A 16,782-nucleotide genomic window follows, 5' to 3' on the forward strand; every position below is an offset into this window, starting at 1 on the left:
AAAGATTGTTTTCTACAATGCCTCTCATCACAGTTAGGAAGAATGGGGACAGAGAGCCTCAGAGTAGTTTTTTCTCTTCTGAGGTTGATCTATATATCCCTCTAGATGTGGACAGATATGGTCAACATGCTCTCAGATTTCTCATGGCTTCTACTGCTGAACTCACAGCCACCTTCAACTGCATATTGCTGCTGTAAATTCTCAGACCCTAGAGAGTTGAGCAAGTCAAGACTACCACAATGAAGTCTGAGACTGGGCAGGGAAGGCTTTCCTTTATACTTGGATATGAAGGAAATACCAGGGAGGGTAGAATATCCTTTGCAGTGCAGGAGCCTACATATAGGATCCCAACATTGTCATCACACAGCCAAAGATCCAGTTAGAAATCAGGATGTGGGTGGGTGGCCCGATCCCTCAAGTAGGGGCCATATCTAACCTCTGGATATGGTCTCTACAAGTTCTCTCTCCCCTTTGTTGGGGATTTCAGCTACTCTCATCCCTGTTGCCCAGAATTGCTCCTGTCTAAAGGAAATGCAGAGACAAAGAGTGGAGCAGAGACTGAAGGGAAGGCCATACAGAGACTGCCCCACCTGGGAATCCATCCCATATGCAGTCACCAAACCCAGACAATATTGTGGACACCAAGAAGTGCTTGCTGACAGAAGCCTGATATAGCTGTCTCCTGAGAGACTCTGCCAGAGCCTGACAAATACAGATGCAGATGCTCACAGCCAACCATGGAACTGAACACAGGAACCCCAATAGAGTAGTTAAGGGAAAGACTGAAGAAGCTGAAGGGGTTTGCAACACCGTAAGAACAATATCTACCAACCAGACCCCTCAGAGCTCTGAGGGACTAAATCACCAACCAAAGACTACACGGGGATGGACCTATGGTTCCAGCTGCATATGTAGCAGAGGATGGCCTTATCTGGCATCAATGGGAGGGGAGGTCCTTGGCCCTGTGGAGCCTCGGTGCCCCAGTGGAGGGGAATGCTAGGGTGGTGAGGCAGGAGTGGGTGGGTGGGAGTGGGAGCATCCTCACAGAAGCAGCGGGAGGAGGTATGGAAGAGGAGGGAAAGGGGATAACATTTTAATTGTAAATTAATAAAATAGCCAATAAAAAAGAAATCAGGATGTGTAGAGAAACCTTTGTGCTGGCCTGGCCTGACTTAACACAACCTCCATATTTCTCTGAAGATCTTCCTGTTGTTACATAGGGGAACTTGTGAGGACATACATCCCCACAGGATACACTCTAGGTCATGCCTGAACCCCAGCACTTGTCCTTAACTCTGACTGCTTTGCAGCCTTTCCCACTTCTTCCAGCATCTGAAGCTGTCACCACGGTGATGGCAGTCACGTCAAACAGCCTCAGAGATGCTCTCCTGGTGCTCTCTGTGGGACTATGGCATCAGGATGCTAATGAGGATACCTGAGGGACAGAAACCAGCATCCACAAGTACTTGCTTGGACCCTGGAGGCAGCGGACCATGGAGACAAAAATGTTCCAGGCAATAGAAACAAATCCAGGTCCACTCACACTGATCAATTTCAGGGCCGGTTGTATGAAAGTGCAAGCTTGTAGATCAGAGGACACTATAACACATATTTTCCCTTTCTACCCTTTTGACATTAAAAAATATTCATCCTCTGTGACTCTCTACAACTTCTCTACCAGAAACAGGCCCTCCTATTTTTCTGACTCCCTTGCGACATCACCCAACCACACATGCCCTTTCATCAGAACTATCCATTTAGGGGAACCAGAACAGGCAGCTAAACATTGCCTCAGCTCACATGTTAGTTAGATGGTTGTTCTCAGTGGCACACTTTGAAAAAAAAAAAAAAACCACAACATCATCTATTCCCAAGGCATTTGTTACCGACAGCTCTCTAATCAGCTTCCACACCCATATCTTTAGTTGCCTGCTAACCAGTTCCTCTGAGGGATGTCTGACCCTCAAAGCCACTATAACCAAAACTACATTTACCACATGTGCTTATAAATTAGCCACCTTTTCAGTTTACCCGTTTCCTAACAGGGCTTTCTTTCTGCCAAGTCACTCAAGTCAGAAACCTGGATTTCACCATAACTATTTGCTTCCTTGATGACATCAAAGCAGCATCCCTTAAGAGTTAATGACTCCTCCTTCAAAGTATCAAGCATCTGTCTGAAATCTGCCTTCACTATGACTCCAAAAGCCTGTTGCAATAGGCTCTTACAGGTTGGCACTCCCTAGGGTCTGGCCTAGACACTGTCAAAGTTTGCCTGACAAGAGTTACTCTTGTACAAATTCATTCTCACATCATGAATGAACAAGAATGGAGAATAGAGGCAGAGTTAAAAATGGCTACAGTTATGCAAATATTCCAAGTAGCTGAACAAAAGGAAGACAACAATGGGTACATATAGAAGGCTTGAAAAAGCATGGGAAGAGAGTTCCCAAAGAAGATGGATATCTCAAGACCAACGCCCAGTGGACTTCACAGAGAGTCCATGCTTCTGCCCCTTGAGATGAGAGATGGAAGAAAAGCTGGAGAGAAAGATAGGTCCTTTGTGAGAGAACAATAAGAACAGCATCAAGGCATTTGGTTTCAGGAGGTGATGAGTAGGAGGTGAGGGACAAGAGGTAGAACTAGAACTGTAATTGCAAGTCTCCAATCTTGGCTGAGAAAGGACAGAAACAGTGGGAATGGAAAGAGGGTGTGGGGTTGAAAATGATTCTCTTTGTGCTGCTATTGTTAAAATTTATTTTTGTTGGTTTTTTTTACATCAAGGGGTTAACAAAGCAAGCTTAGCAGTTTTGAGAAAGGATTCAGTAGAAAATTGATTTTTGTGCTTGAGACCAATTCCACTAGAAGTAGAGCCCATGACAGTGGGTGTGTTAGGTGGGGTCAGGTGCCAGAAGAAATGAGATTAAATTTAGCAAGTGTATCAGGAAGGGCTACCAAAGGACAGTAAAGAAAGTAAGTCCTGACTGATGTAGGTGGAAATGGGATGTAGTGAGAAACAATTCATTTCTGCAAACCCCAGCATTGTAAATGAAGTAGGTGCCAAGCTGCCTTGGCTACAAACTTTGGAGGAGGAAAGATTTGCAATAAGAATGAATAAGAGAATTCAAAGGACTTTAAGGACAAAATGAAACTTGGCAAGAAAGGCATAGTTGCTGCAGAGAAAAGAGCTGGACAGGGGATCTTAGGTGAAGAGTGGGATCTCCAAGAAAAGTGTTTTCCAAACCTAGAGTAGGCACATTAATGTCATTTTCTTAAAAGGCCAATTTCAATCATGAAGTCCTTCTGGGCCTCCTCTCATCTACTAGCTTGCTAAGTGAGTAACCAGGATTATATTGATAACCATCCTGGAGCAAGGAAGTTCTTGAACTTTGGCTGAAAGTATTTCCAGAGTTTCTTCAGAGTGAAACTCACATCACATAGTGATGTGAAAGCCTGAAAGACAGAGTCTAAATCCATCATAAACCAAGGCTAGATATTCTGGTTCACAGCTCACTAAAATACTCACTACTGTTCAATTTTCTCATTCACTTATCTAACACACACACCAATTACCCACTGGGAGACAGTCCCTGAGCTGGATGCTAGAGCTAGAGATGATATTCTAACAGAGTCTACAAGAACATCAGGGTTGCTCACAGATGAACTAAGGAGACAACCAAGGAACACAGTCCATCTTAAAAGTCATTCTGTTCATGTTCTATTCTGTTTCTGAGCAACATATCAGTACTTATTCCCTCTCTCCTTGAAACAATAAGCTCTCCTTGCCTCCTTCTCCTCCTCCTTCCCTACCCACTGACTCCCCCATTCTTTGAAGAGTTGACACCCTCTTCTCAACACTAAAGCTTCAGTTTTTCAGCCCTTCAGTGAGTGGAACATATATTTTTCTCTCTATCATTTCCTCTCCAGTGTTGTGGCTTTTAATATAGCTGAATGCCAATGACTTGAAAATCTCTGATACCAGCTCAACCTTTTCCTGAACTTCAGTTTGACCAAACCTGCATAACCATTTTAAGTGTGGAAAAAGCACCTTAGGATTATTATGTCTAGAATCAAGCTCTTGATCTTTTCCTCCAAACACTATTTTCTCATATGAATCTGCATCTCAGAAAGGCAAAGCTATTTTTCTAGTAACGGGTTCAACTCATTTGTAATTATCCATTCCTTTACACTTGCCCCACTACACATTCAAAGCATACAGGCTCCACATTCTAATCATCACCAGATCACTATCCCTATCATGATAAACCTAATCCAACTTACCAACTTCTTTAAGGCTTGGCATTGTAGTTAACCAATGAATGGATTTTAGGTACTTGGTTAATTAATTGTTCCTTCATTCCTTAACTTTCTCTCTCTCCTCTCTCTCTGTCTCTCTGTCTCTGTCGCTCTCTCTCTCTCCTGTCTCTGTCGCTCTCTCTCTTATTTATTCACCTTATGCTTCTTTTACATTAGATAGATTACTTTAAACAATACACAACACTTTTATTGGGTAAGATGGAGTAAAAGAGATTGAGTACACCCACCAGAATGCAACAACCATACTTAGAAAAGAAAAGATATGAAACAACATTTTGCAAGACTTTAAACATTAGGCAACAAATAGCAGTAATTCTTAGGAGGAAGAAAACAAATAAAATAAGCCTTGTAGTCAACACTCATTTTTCCTGTGATCTTTTTAGGCCGTAACATAGAGGAAGAAATGAAAGCGGACTTTAATGGATTCCCTGGGTTGAGGAGAGAGCAGACTCCAAAGAGACCAAAATAGCAAGGGTCTGCAGAGCAAGCAGCATGTTGGAAGAGAAGACAAACAGACAGATAGGCAAACAGACAGATAGAGAGACATAGAAAGACACAGAGGGAGGAGTGTAGATGAGCTGAATATGTAATAGAGTCCCAGCTTAGTACATGTATCGTCCTGTTAAATCCAAATATTACAGGTCTCAGTCTTCAAATGGGGAGTGATGACACCTGTCAGATTGGAAAAGCTAATTCCTTGTTGTATCTTGATTAGAATACCCAGAAGAGCCTTGATCAGCAGTAAGGAATGTGTAATCCCTACCACTGAGTAATGTGATACCATTGAAAACTCTTAAAAGTAAAACCCAAATGCATTACATTCTTCCCAAGCATCTAAAATACTATTTCAAAAAGGCCCCAAAATGTTATAAAAATAGCCAAAAGAGTCAGGGACACACCTTCTCCCACTGTTAGGATTCCCAGGAAAACACCAAGCTAACAGTCATAGTATATAGGCAGAGGACCTGATGCAGATCCATGCATGTCCTGTGCTTGCTGTTTCAGCCTCTGTAAACTGATATGAGCCCTGCTTAGTTGATTTGTTGGGCCATGTTATCCATGTTCCTCTGACTCCTATAATCTTCCCTCCCCCTCTTCAGTGGAGTTTCCCCAACTCTGAGGGGAGGGACCTGTTTTGAGGGACCTTAAATTTAGACTCTCTCCGCATAGTATCTGGCTGTGAATCTCTGTACCTGCTCCCATCTGTTGCCCAAGGAAGTCTTTCTGATGACGACTGGATGAGGCACCAATCCATGTGAATAGCAGAATATTATTAAGAATAATTTTATTGATTATTTGTGCTTTATCCAGCCTTGATATGGGGGAGTTGCTTTGTCTTACTGTATCTTGTTTTGTCCTAATTAGCTATCTCTTGGAGGCACTCTCTTTTCTGAAGAGAGAAGAGAGTGGAAGTAGATCTGATGGAGAGGTAATTGGAGGGGAAACTGTGTGAAATATGTACTGCATAACAAAAGGAGATATTTTTCAATATGTGTGTGCATATGTATATATGTACATATACATATATATTACAACATTCAAAAAGGTAAAATTCATAATGTATTACATCCACTTTAAAATGAGAACATATGCCAATAATTTCTCCATAATGAGAAGTGAACAAGTTATTCATTGGAATAAGAATTGGTGAATTAATTGACAACACATTGAAAGTTATTGCAATTGTATTACCTATATTCCAAAAATTTATGTTTTAATATGGAATATATGTTTAAAAGTACTTGTAGGACTCCTAGAGATTTCAAATACAATTTATGGAATAAAAAAAACCACCACAGTGGTATTTAATGTTCATAGGCAATTGGATCCAGGGCCCATCTGACAGAAATATGAAAATGCTTTGCAGGAAAGGTCTAGCACTGCAGTTGAATATAAACCATGCCGGTTCTCCCATATTCTTTAAACAGTTTTATAGTGAATTATTTTATTTTATTTCATTTTATGTGTATGGGTGTTTTGCTTGCATGTATGTATGTTCACCATGCCATGCATGCCTGGTGACCACAGAGGTCAGACAAGAGTGTTGCAACCCTGGAAACTGGAATTACAGATGTTTGTGAAGCACCATGCAGGTTCTGGGTACTGAAGCAGGATCCTCTACAAGAACAATAAGTACTCTTAGCTGCTAAGCCATCTCTCTTGCCCCTTCCACAACTTTAAACTGTTTCTAGATGCTTTATAATAAGTCATGCAATACCAATGCTATAAGAATCCAAGAAAAGATCAAATCGGTATTAGTAAGCTATAGGGCAAGTTCAATGGACTGCTGTAGGTGTCCATAAAGTTCCCAGAGGGAAAGAAGTTAAAGAGATAATTTGAAAAATAGTTTCCAAGTTCTTTTCAAACTTAATGAAGCTATAAATGTACATATAGAAGCTCAATGGCTTGTGATTACATGCCAGTACACGTGCATGCACACACACACACACACACACACACACACACACACACACACACACACACACACACACACCGTGAAGAAAACTACACCTAGGCAAAGTATAATTAAATTGTCCAAATTCATTGATAGTGGAAAGTCTTAAAAGATAATTTGTGAAATAAGGTATATTAAACACTGAGTGACAAGCATAAAAAAATAACATCATGTGTACAGTAAATATAACACAAGAGTCTCTGCTAACTTCAGGCTTCCCTTCCAACTTTCAATCAACAATTTTCCTCTAGTTGCCTGTAGGAAGGTATAATCTTGTCCCAAGTTACAGTGAATTTGGTCACACCCCTTAGCTCTTTGATAAGCAGATATTTATGAGTAGCCAGGACTTCAAGATTTTTAACTGTTGGTCGTCAGGATGGCATAACATGCAACCTACTCTGTAAAGATATGCTCAATTTCTTCCTCTATATCTCCAGTTTTCTACCAAGTTTCCCAGGTCCAATAGTGAAGGTCATATCAAGACCATACTATCCTTATTGAAAGTACCCTGGTGGCAAACAGCCTTACCCAATGCTAGAACTGCCTCCTGAAAAAAGTCACACACATTGGTGAAAGGAGGGGAGAACTCAAGAAGTGTGGTGTGAAGATAGGGACCAATAGAGGGAGTGAGGCATAGAGAGTAGAACTTGATGAGGTTTTGTGGACTCTCAGAAGACAGACTTTTACAAAATGGAAATACTGATCATGATCCACTGGGTAAGGGAAAGTAGTCATGATATGTCTTCTGGAAGATTTCAAAAGACCCATTAAGTGACAAGATATCTCAGATTCTCTCACAGTCCAGCTTACCCTGACTTCTAGTTCAGGTTCACACTGGGTCTAGACAAAGATTTCCCACAGTGTTTGTGGTCTCTTTCATAAAGAGGTGAACTCTAAGTCTTAGCTAGAAATTAACTGCCAACCCCAGTCATTGTAGTAGAAAAGTCCTTGGTGAGCAAGAGATGGTACCAAGTGCCATATCATTTACACTGTAAGCAGTGGAGCATCAGGCAAGTTGGCAAGACAAAACAATATGGCAGACCAAGTAGAAGTAATGGATCTGCCATTAGGCGGCTGGAATCTCATAATTCAGGGTGAAGGTCACTCTGTTGTACATTTACCTTGTGCTAAGCCATTGACTTAAATCAATTTATTTAAACCTAATGACAATCTCACTCGACTGGTGTCATACTACCCACAGCACAGAGTCACAGCTTAACAATCTGGCCCTGAAAGCACATTCAGTTACAGGACAAACATGGAAAGTACATAATGCTAGGGAATTGTTTATTAGTAGCAAGGGGAAAGCTAGGGCCAAAACTTTACAAAGGGTAGCAGGTTCTTGAGGTTGACTTTGAGGGTGGAGCTGAAGTTACTGCCACCCAGGAGGAACAATTGTCTGGGGTCCAACTATGATGATAGCCAGGAGAGCTAAGGGTAAAAGGAGAGTAAGTAAGGTATTCATTATGTGGGCCCACTAGGCAGGTGAAAGCCCATGCTGTTGAGCCCTCCTTCGTTTTTATTAGCTGTTCTGAGGCCAGGCTTGAGACAATCTCTCTATGAAACTGACACTGCCTGACTCTATTTACAACGAACCCTCAGCACAGCATGTAGGCTTTGTCAAAGAGTCCTAATGAGTGAATGTAGTTGCAGCTTATTCCTTTAACCAGCAGCTGGCACTTCTAGTGTAGGATTCTTTGGTATCACAAATGTGTATCTGCTCTGCCTTTTCAAGACTTCACATCTTTTTACAGTAAAAGGATGAGAGTGGAGTGATCGCCTGGCACCAGCTATGCACAGACCATGCCGAAGGAGCCTGGACCCCAGCAATTGGATTTTTTCTGAAACTGTCTTATCCTCATATCCCCAGGTACTTACAGGCTATGTATGTCTGCTGGGAACAGACAATGGGCCCCTAGACAATGTATATCCCAACCTGATATGACCCTGTATTTCTGAGATCAAGTTCCTGTCTTATGTCTTTGATGTATCAGCTGAGAAAAGCTTATCTTTCCTCACATGTCCTCAATCCAGAAACTTACCCATATATTTGATACCTCCCACTAAACTTCCAAATCTTGCTTGTTTTACTGCTGAAACCTCTCTTCTTTTCCCCATCTTTCCTGACTACTTGCTACCTCAGGGATTATCTGCACCTTTGACATAGACTTTGGCTCCTTGTTGTTCTACATTTAGACAGTCAGATTCCCAGATTTTCCTTTTCTCCATCTTCCATGACGGGTAAGTTGATATATGCACACCTGAGTTCAACTATCATCCCCACTTGGAAAGCCATGCAGAAAAACTGTACCCTAAAAAGAAGCCTTTCAAATTGGGGACATTTCTGTTCTATTTAGCCTATTTTGTTTAAACCTGTTTCAGTTACAACCACACAATAGAAACCTGATATGTAGTAGTAGATTAATGAATGAACAAATGAATGAGTGAGTTAAAGAATGATTGAATGAATTCTCTCAACTTGTTCTGCACTTTTCTAGCTCTACATCTTGTCTCATATCTACTTTGCCTCACATCTATATTATAAACTTAATATCTCCTAATCATGATCTAAGATGTACTTGTTTTTGATCTACTACAGTTGAACCTCAATTTTAATCATACAGATATGTGCCATGAAAGCTCTGTTTTACTCTCCCTGAAGGAGGCAGCTACTAAAAAAATAGAGTCAGAGAAAATTGGAAAGGGTTCATCTGGGAAGAAGAGAGGTCCTGTTGACAGGAAGTCCAGAAATAAAAGCATTCTATCACTAGCCAACTTGTCTTGCTTCAGTCTAATGTGGATTGGACCTACACATCCTTTCCTGGACTCAGGTAGAAAGTCAAAACAAAGATACGAAGTCCGCTGCAGCCTTGGGAGCTGTTCCTGCCCTTAGGCCTATGGCTGGACTCAAGAACCTTCCCTCAATCAGAAGGTCCGGCAGATGCATGCTCCAACTGGTAGAGAGTCTTGCTCCCAAGTCTGGGGTGCCTGGAGTATGTGCTTTAAGGATTTATTGAGCAGGCCTGAGTGACCCTCCAAGAGCCAACGTAAAGGGTGAAATCCCAGCAGTATCACTGTATCATATGATCCCTCCCCTTACCATGGCACAGACAGCAACAGAGCTCTAAGCTGTATATTCCCCAGGCTCTAAGGCTTGGAGGCCCAGAAATGCTATATGCTAGACAGACAGAGGAGAAAGGTATTATAGGAAGGTGTATAGGCTCCACACTCTCCTACAAAAGTCATGCCTAGCTGAGCTTTCTGTCATTCTCTTCATCGTCTTCCTGTTAGACAATAAAGTTTAGATATCTCAGAGAAAGTCTGGTGCAACATCTCCTGACACCAGCCGCCTAGGGGTCCAAATATTTCACCTGGTTGCTTTGATAGGGTTCAAAAATTTTCCCTAGTAACCAGTTGCCTCTACCCTGCTGAGGAGCCATACAGAGGAGGGCCCTTGTCAATCACAGCTTTAAAGTCTGCAGGTTTTATCTTTATGAGTTCCAGTCCTGAATTCCATAGAAACCCTCAGCCCATAGGCACAGGAAAGTTTTACACACACACACACACACACACACACACACACACGCACACACACACACACACACACACACACACACACACCACCTTTGCTCACCAGTCAGATGGTTTCAGAGTCCTGGGGTCACAGTCAACATCTGTTGTTCTGTCCACACCAGCTCCAATCAAAGAGAAGCTCTTGGGAGCTCATGAGCGCTGAAAGCTGAAGAGATTTCCTGTTTCTTCTGTTGTCCAGCCAGGGAAGGTTCTCTGAGACCCCAACAAACAGCAGCAGCTTCCCAATCAGAGATCTAGCCCACGCTGTCTGATAGCAGCCGACAGAGGCCCAATGGAGCACATAACACAGCTAGGTGAGCTTGAGAGCCTATCAGGGTGCCCCGGCCCCTGGAGAAGCCGTCTTCAATGTGGTTGTGCACACCCGTAGCTATCAACAACTGAGGACTAGATACTAGGCTGCCTGTCTGTGGAAGCTGCTTCTATGGCCCCTCCCAAGCTCCCTAGGGACTCTCCCTTGCACAGACAGGTACAAAGCTTTCTTTCTGTAGCTCATGGCCACCAAACCACTGCCTTAAAGTGCTGGCAGAGTTCCAGACAGCCCACCTTATTGGAGGCTAAATCAGGGAGAAATCTGGGTGAAAAAGAAAGAACAGCCAGAGAGAGAGAAAATGGATTTAGCTCTTTACAAAGGGCTAGGTTTGGGAATTGAAAGGAGCAAGTAAAGCCATTGGCTCCTTTTCAAGAGATCAGAATTCTAAGTTGTTCCTAGGTTTACTAGGTCCCCACTGTATGCCTTCCACTTCCCACAACCCACTCTTTTCTCCTCTCCTTCCCCCAGCTGCTAAGAGGCCAACCTGAGAAAGAAATATTGTAATATAGAGTTTCAGCTTTTGCCCAGGCCTGGCTGTGACTGAGAATCACACTATTGAGGAGGGCCCTGCTAGAAGCCTTCAGTTTCCACAACTGCACAGGTGGTTTTGGGACAACTAGGCTCTTCCAAAGTGGGTTTCCATGAAATCTCTAACTGATGTTCTAAAATTAAAGCCTAGTGCAAATAAACACACGCATAAAATCTGCATGTAACAGCATGGGGAGTTTTCAGGACACACTTTAAGCCACATGGAAGGGCTTGGCAGGTGGAGTTAGGGAGTTTTAAGCCAATGTCTACCTTTTTCAGGAGACTGTATTCATGTGTAGCATGCACAATTGAATATTTTATGCACATGGATGGCACATAATGAAGCACATCACAGAATAGTGGTAGTTAGAATGAACGTTCTTCAAGGGAGCTGTTTTGCATAGAAAGTGCTCCTTAAAGACCAAGTGTATAACCTATAACCCCAAACAAACTTGTTCTCTGGGGACACATGGCCTTCTACCAACACTTTCCTTCTTCTGGACATTAGTGATGCAGAAGGCAGTAAAAACTAGGCCTTACACACTCACAAGCTACCAGGCAGTAAGATGCTGCTGTGTTCCTTTAATCCCAGGCTAGGTAGTATGGAAGACTTTCGTGAGTATTAGCAGCATGCTGTAGAAGAGTCTGCTCCCCTGTTGCCAGGTGTGAATGAGTTTCTTCCCACATGCATGCACACTGGACACACTGCTTTTCTTTGCAGAAAGTCACGGTTTGGGGTAGAGGGGACTATAATCAGGGGGCAAATGATCCAGATTGATTATTAGCCTAAGGTACAAGCAGGAGATTCTATCAAAAGTCATCTTGTCCCTGCAGCTCTTAAGGAAACCTACAGAGTAGCTCAGTGCCGAGCTCTCAGGCTGTCACAGAGGCCAACCAGAAAAGCTTTGACTGCAGTTGAGATCTGATCTAGGAGACCTCCTAGGTGGGGCAGGCAGTTAGAAGGAACCCGCCCCTAGTCCTGTCAGAAGCAAGCAAGCAGCCATCCTGCAGGGCAGGCAGAGGCAGTTAGAGCACATGCAAAAACTCGATCTGAGCTCACCTAGCTCAGGAGGTGTTCCTCCAGGGGTCACCAGGCTGTTTGTTTGCAACGCAGCTAAATTGCTCCCTGGAGGCAGTCTTTGTTTCACAACATATTTTCAACCAGACTTTCTTTTTGCAAACATGTCTTGTCTGCACAGGCACAGGAGCACCCATGTCCCAAAGGGTAGGGTTTGGCCAGTCTGGTCATACCCCTCTCTTCTTGAACTTTCCTATGGAGCTCAATTGGGACAGAATAAAAAAGGCCAGAGCCTGACAAATATAGAGGTGGATTCTCATAGCCAACCGTGGCACTGAGAACAGAGTTCCCAATGGAGGAGTTAGAGAAAGGACTGAAGGAACTGAAGGGTCTTGCAACCCCATAAGAAGAACAACAACCAACCAGAGCTCCCAGGGACTAAATCACAACCAAAGAGTACACATGAAGGGACCCAAGGCTCCAGCTGTATACGTAGCAGAGGATGGAATTGAGAGGCTTCAGTGGGGTGGAGTCCCTAGGTCCTGTGAAGGCTCAATTCCCCAGTGTAGAGGAATAGGGAAATACCAGGGTGGGGAGGCAGGAGGGAGTGGGTGGGTAGGGGAGCACCCTCATAGAATCAGGGGGCGGGGGATGGGATAAGAGGTTTCTGGAGGGGAAACTTGAAATGTAAATGAAGAAAATATCCAATTAAAAAAAGACAGGAATGAGGAAGAATAAAAGGCACCTCTAGGATAGACAGGTATGGGAAGACCTCTAGGTATCTAGTTCATAAGCCCATCTCTCCCCTGGGATGGGCTTCTGCACCCAGTCCCAGGTTGGGACCAGAGGGCTAGCCCCCCACACCTTTCTAACTCTGCCAAAAGCAAATGTTATATGAAGAACTCCTGGTGCCAGGTTTTGCTGCAGTCATGAAGTGTTTATTGACCATGTTCTTCAAGCAAAGGCTTGAGTGGTATGGAAACAAACAAGGGGGGGGGATACAAAGCCAAATCTTGCTCACAGAAGATGGAAGAGGAGATATTCTGGGTGACAGAGGCAAGTGATAATATTTAACACCACTGGTGCTTCTGTCAGGGCTGGTACCATCCTCCTATCCATTCAGAGGAGTGAGTCACAACCCAGACACACCTGTGCGATGCTACCTAGTGATTACCTAGCCTTCCAGCAGCTAAAATCTCACAATTGTGTAAGCTCATCTCCAGTCAGGAGGTCTGAACAGAGGTGTAAAATAAATCAACTGCTACCTAAGGGTTGCTGGAAGATAGAAAGGAGTAGGCAAGGGTATCCCTGGGAACAAAGGAAAGAGGATGAAGGCGATGTCTTCATCAGGGTTTTGATGCTTGTGAAACTTCACTGGTGCATCCAAAGCCACAGGTTGGCTATGCAGACATCAACAAAGTATAGAGCATAGCCTCCTTATGGCGCCAGGTCGCATCCTGGTCCTCAAGGACACACAGCCACCCAGAAATCACTTGCATCTGTAGAGGGACCAAACACAGGGCTGGTGAGCAGAAATCACTCTTCTGGGATAGGCAATGCATAAGGGTCAGGGATGAATATGACCTTAAAACAAAATAAAACTTGTTTGCCTTTGTTCCCCCCTCCAACTCCTTTTTCTTTTCCCCCAGTTCCTGTCCAGTGAGTCGGAAAAGAGGAACATCAAGGATTCAACAAACAGGTATCCAAGCCATGAGGCCTGAGAAAAAGAGAAAAGAGCCTGACCCCACCTCATTTGTTACAGGATATGATTATGAAAGGGGCTATAAAAATTCAGGGGGTGGCTTTGTTCATAGCTGCCAAGGCACTATGATGCTTCCTCCACATGTACAGCAGATGCTTACCTGCCTTCTCATGACTCCCATCTCCAGGCCATTGAGCTCTTCCAGGCAAATCTCTGCCATTTTATCTGCCTCCAGACTGTTGGAAGAAAATGATACAAGGGTCAGAGGGGCTAGTGGTCATAGGCAACTTATAGAGCAATCAGGTAAGCCTGGAAGATGTTTGGATAAATACCCCAGTCTTTCCCTTCTGTAGTAAAGAAGTGTGAGGGTCTGCCAGAGCATATGAAGATCCCAAATGGCCAAGTGGCAATAGTACCCCAACACTTCAGGTACATGCAACTGCTTCTTGACCTGGATGCTCACCAGTCCCTATGACCCTGCCCCCTGCTTGTTCCTCCCCAGGTAGCCAGGAACAAGGCAATTCATCCCTTACTGCTCATAAGGGAATCTCCCCCCAGGGAAGTTGCCAGGAAACTCCTGGAGATGGGCATCACCATGGCTCTGCTCTCTTGGCCCCTAGGGTATCTGCACCTGATGTCCCTACAGAAAGAAAGGAAACACTATTCCAAGTCACCTGCTCAGCCCCCACATTGTGGCAGAATCAACAGCGCACCCCATAGGAGTCACACGATGTCATATCATTTTCCTACCCACTCACACTACGCCTATTGGTAGTTTCTAGCCTTGCATGCTGTGGCAAAGGTAGCACAGTGACTTACTTCTCTATCATCTAGTAGAACCTTTACATAAAGATATCCTTTGAAAGACCAAGCTATGTACTGAAGAAGAATGGAAACCTTCAACTTCATTTTAAGTAATTTAAAAGAAGATGCCGGCCTCATTGCGTTACTTACCTCGACTCTTAGTTGTCGGGAACGGTAACCAGGACCCGGTGGTCTGCTTCTATCACCCTCACCTTTTAACCCATAGCTATCATGGTGAGTGCATCTCCATCCACGCTGGCCAGGCTGGTGTCCAGATCGGCAATGCCTGCTGGGAGCTCTACTGCCTGGAACATGGGATCCAGCCTGATGGCCAGATGCCAAGCGACAAGACCATTGGGGGAGGAGATGACTCCTTCAACACCTTCTTCAGTGAGACAGGAGCTGGCAAGCACGTGCTCTGGGCAGTGTTCATAGACCTGGAACCCACAGTTATTGATGAAGTTCGCACTGGCACCTACTGCCAGCTCTTCCACCCAGAGCAGCTCATCACAGGCAAGGAAGATGCTGCCAATAACTATGCCTGTGGCCACTACACCATTGGCAAGGAGATCATTGACCTTGTCTTGGACAGAATTCGAAAGCTGGCTGACCAGTGCACGGGTCTCCAGGGCTTCTTGGTTTTCCACAGCTTTGGTGGGGAACTGGCTCTGGGTTCACCTCCCGCTAATGGAGAGTCTCTCTGTTGATTACGGAAAGAAGTCCAAGCTGGAGTTCTCCATTTACCCAGGCCCCCCAGGTTTCCACTGCTGTGGTTGAGCCCTACAATTCCATCCTCACCACCCACACCATCCTGGAGCACTCTGATTGTGCCTTCATGGTAGACAATGAAGCCATCTATGACATCTGTCGTAGAAACCTCGACATTGAGTGCCCAACCTACACTAACCTTAACCGCCTTATTAGCCAGATTGTGTCTTCCATCACTGCTCCCCTCAGATTTGATGGGGCCCTGAATGTTGATCTGACAGAATTCCAGACCAACCTGGTGCCCTACCCCATCCACTTCCCTCTGGCCACTTTGCCCCTGTCATCTCTGCTGAGAAAGCCTACCATGAGCAGCTTTCTGCAGAGATCCTGCCTGCTTTGAGCCAGCCAACCAGATGGTGAATGTGACCCTAGCCATGGTAAATACATGGCTTGCTGCCTGCTGTACCGTGGTGATGTGGTCCCCAAAGATGTCAATGCTGCCATTGCCACCATCAAGACCAAGCGCAGCATCCAGTTTGTGGACTGGTGCCCCACTGGCTTCAAGGTTGGCATTAATTACCAGCCTCCCACTGTGGTACCTGGTGGCGACCTGGCCAGGGTGCAGAGAGCTGTGTGCATGCCGAGCAACACCACAGCCATTGCTGAGGCCTGGGCTCGCCTGGATCACAAGTTTGATCTGATGTAGGCCAAGCGTGCCTTTGTGCACTGGTACGTGGGTGAGGGCATGGAGGAATGAGAGTTCTCTGAAGCCTGTGAGGACATGGCTGCCCTAGAGAAGGATTATGAGGAGGTTGGTGTGGATTCTGTGGAGGGTGAGGGTGAGGAAGAAGGAGAGGAATACTAGTTCATTCCTCCAGTCCCTGTATCATATCAAACTCAAAACTTCAGCTCCAGCACTAGCTGCAGGCATCGATGCTTCTGTGTTGTTTCCATTCTGTGATTATGTCTTCTCCATGTGTACCTCTAAGTTCTCCATGATGTCTCAAAGTAAAAGCTGTAAGAAAAGAAAAAAAAAAGAAGAAGATGCCACTTCACACCATGGAGATTTATAAATTGTATAGTCATTCCTTGGTACTCGTGGGGACTGTTTCTAGACCCCAGCCCTGTGGTTACCCAAATCAGCAGATTCTCAAGTCCCTTATAAAAAATGTCATATTATAGCACAAGCATATCTTCTTATATAATTGAAATTTTTTATATTAGTTATAATGTCTAATGAAATGTAAATGCTATTTTATGCTATATTGTAAAGAGAACCATGGCAAGAGAAAAGCCTATATATATTCTCTACAGGTGTAATAAGCCCACCCCACCCCAAATATTGTCCA

General features: G+C 44.2%; 1 pseudogene across 1 annotated transcript; it reads left to right on the top strand.

Moving 5' to 3' along the window:
- Positions 1-14,861: 14,861 nt before the first annotated feature.
- LOC116915024 lies at positions 14,862-16,368 on the top strand (annotated as a pseudogene). The gene has a single exon (XR_004389790.1). The product of XR_004389790.1 is annotated as a tubulin alpha-1B chain-like (transcript).
- The last annotated feature ends 414 nt before the right edge of the window (positions 16,369-16,782 follow it).

This window comes from Rattus rattus, chromosome 13, assembly GCF_011064425.1.
Source record: "Rattus rattus isolate New Zealand chromosome 13, Rrattus_CSIRO_v1, whole genome shotgun sequence".
NCBI lineage: Eukaryota > Metazoa > Chordata > Mammalia > Rodentia > Muridae > Rattus > Rattus rattus.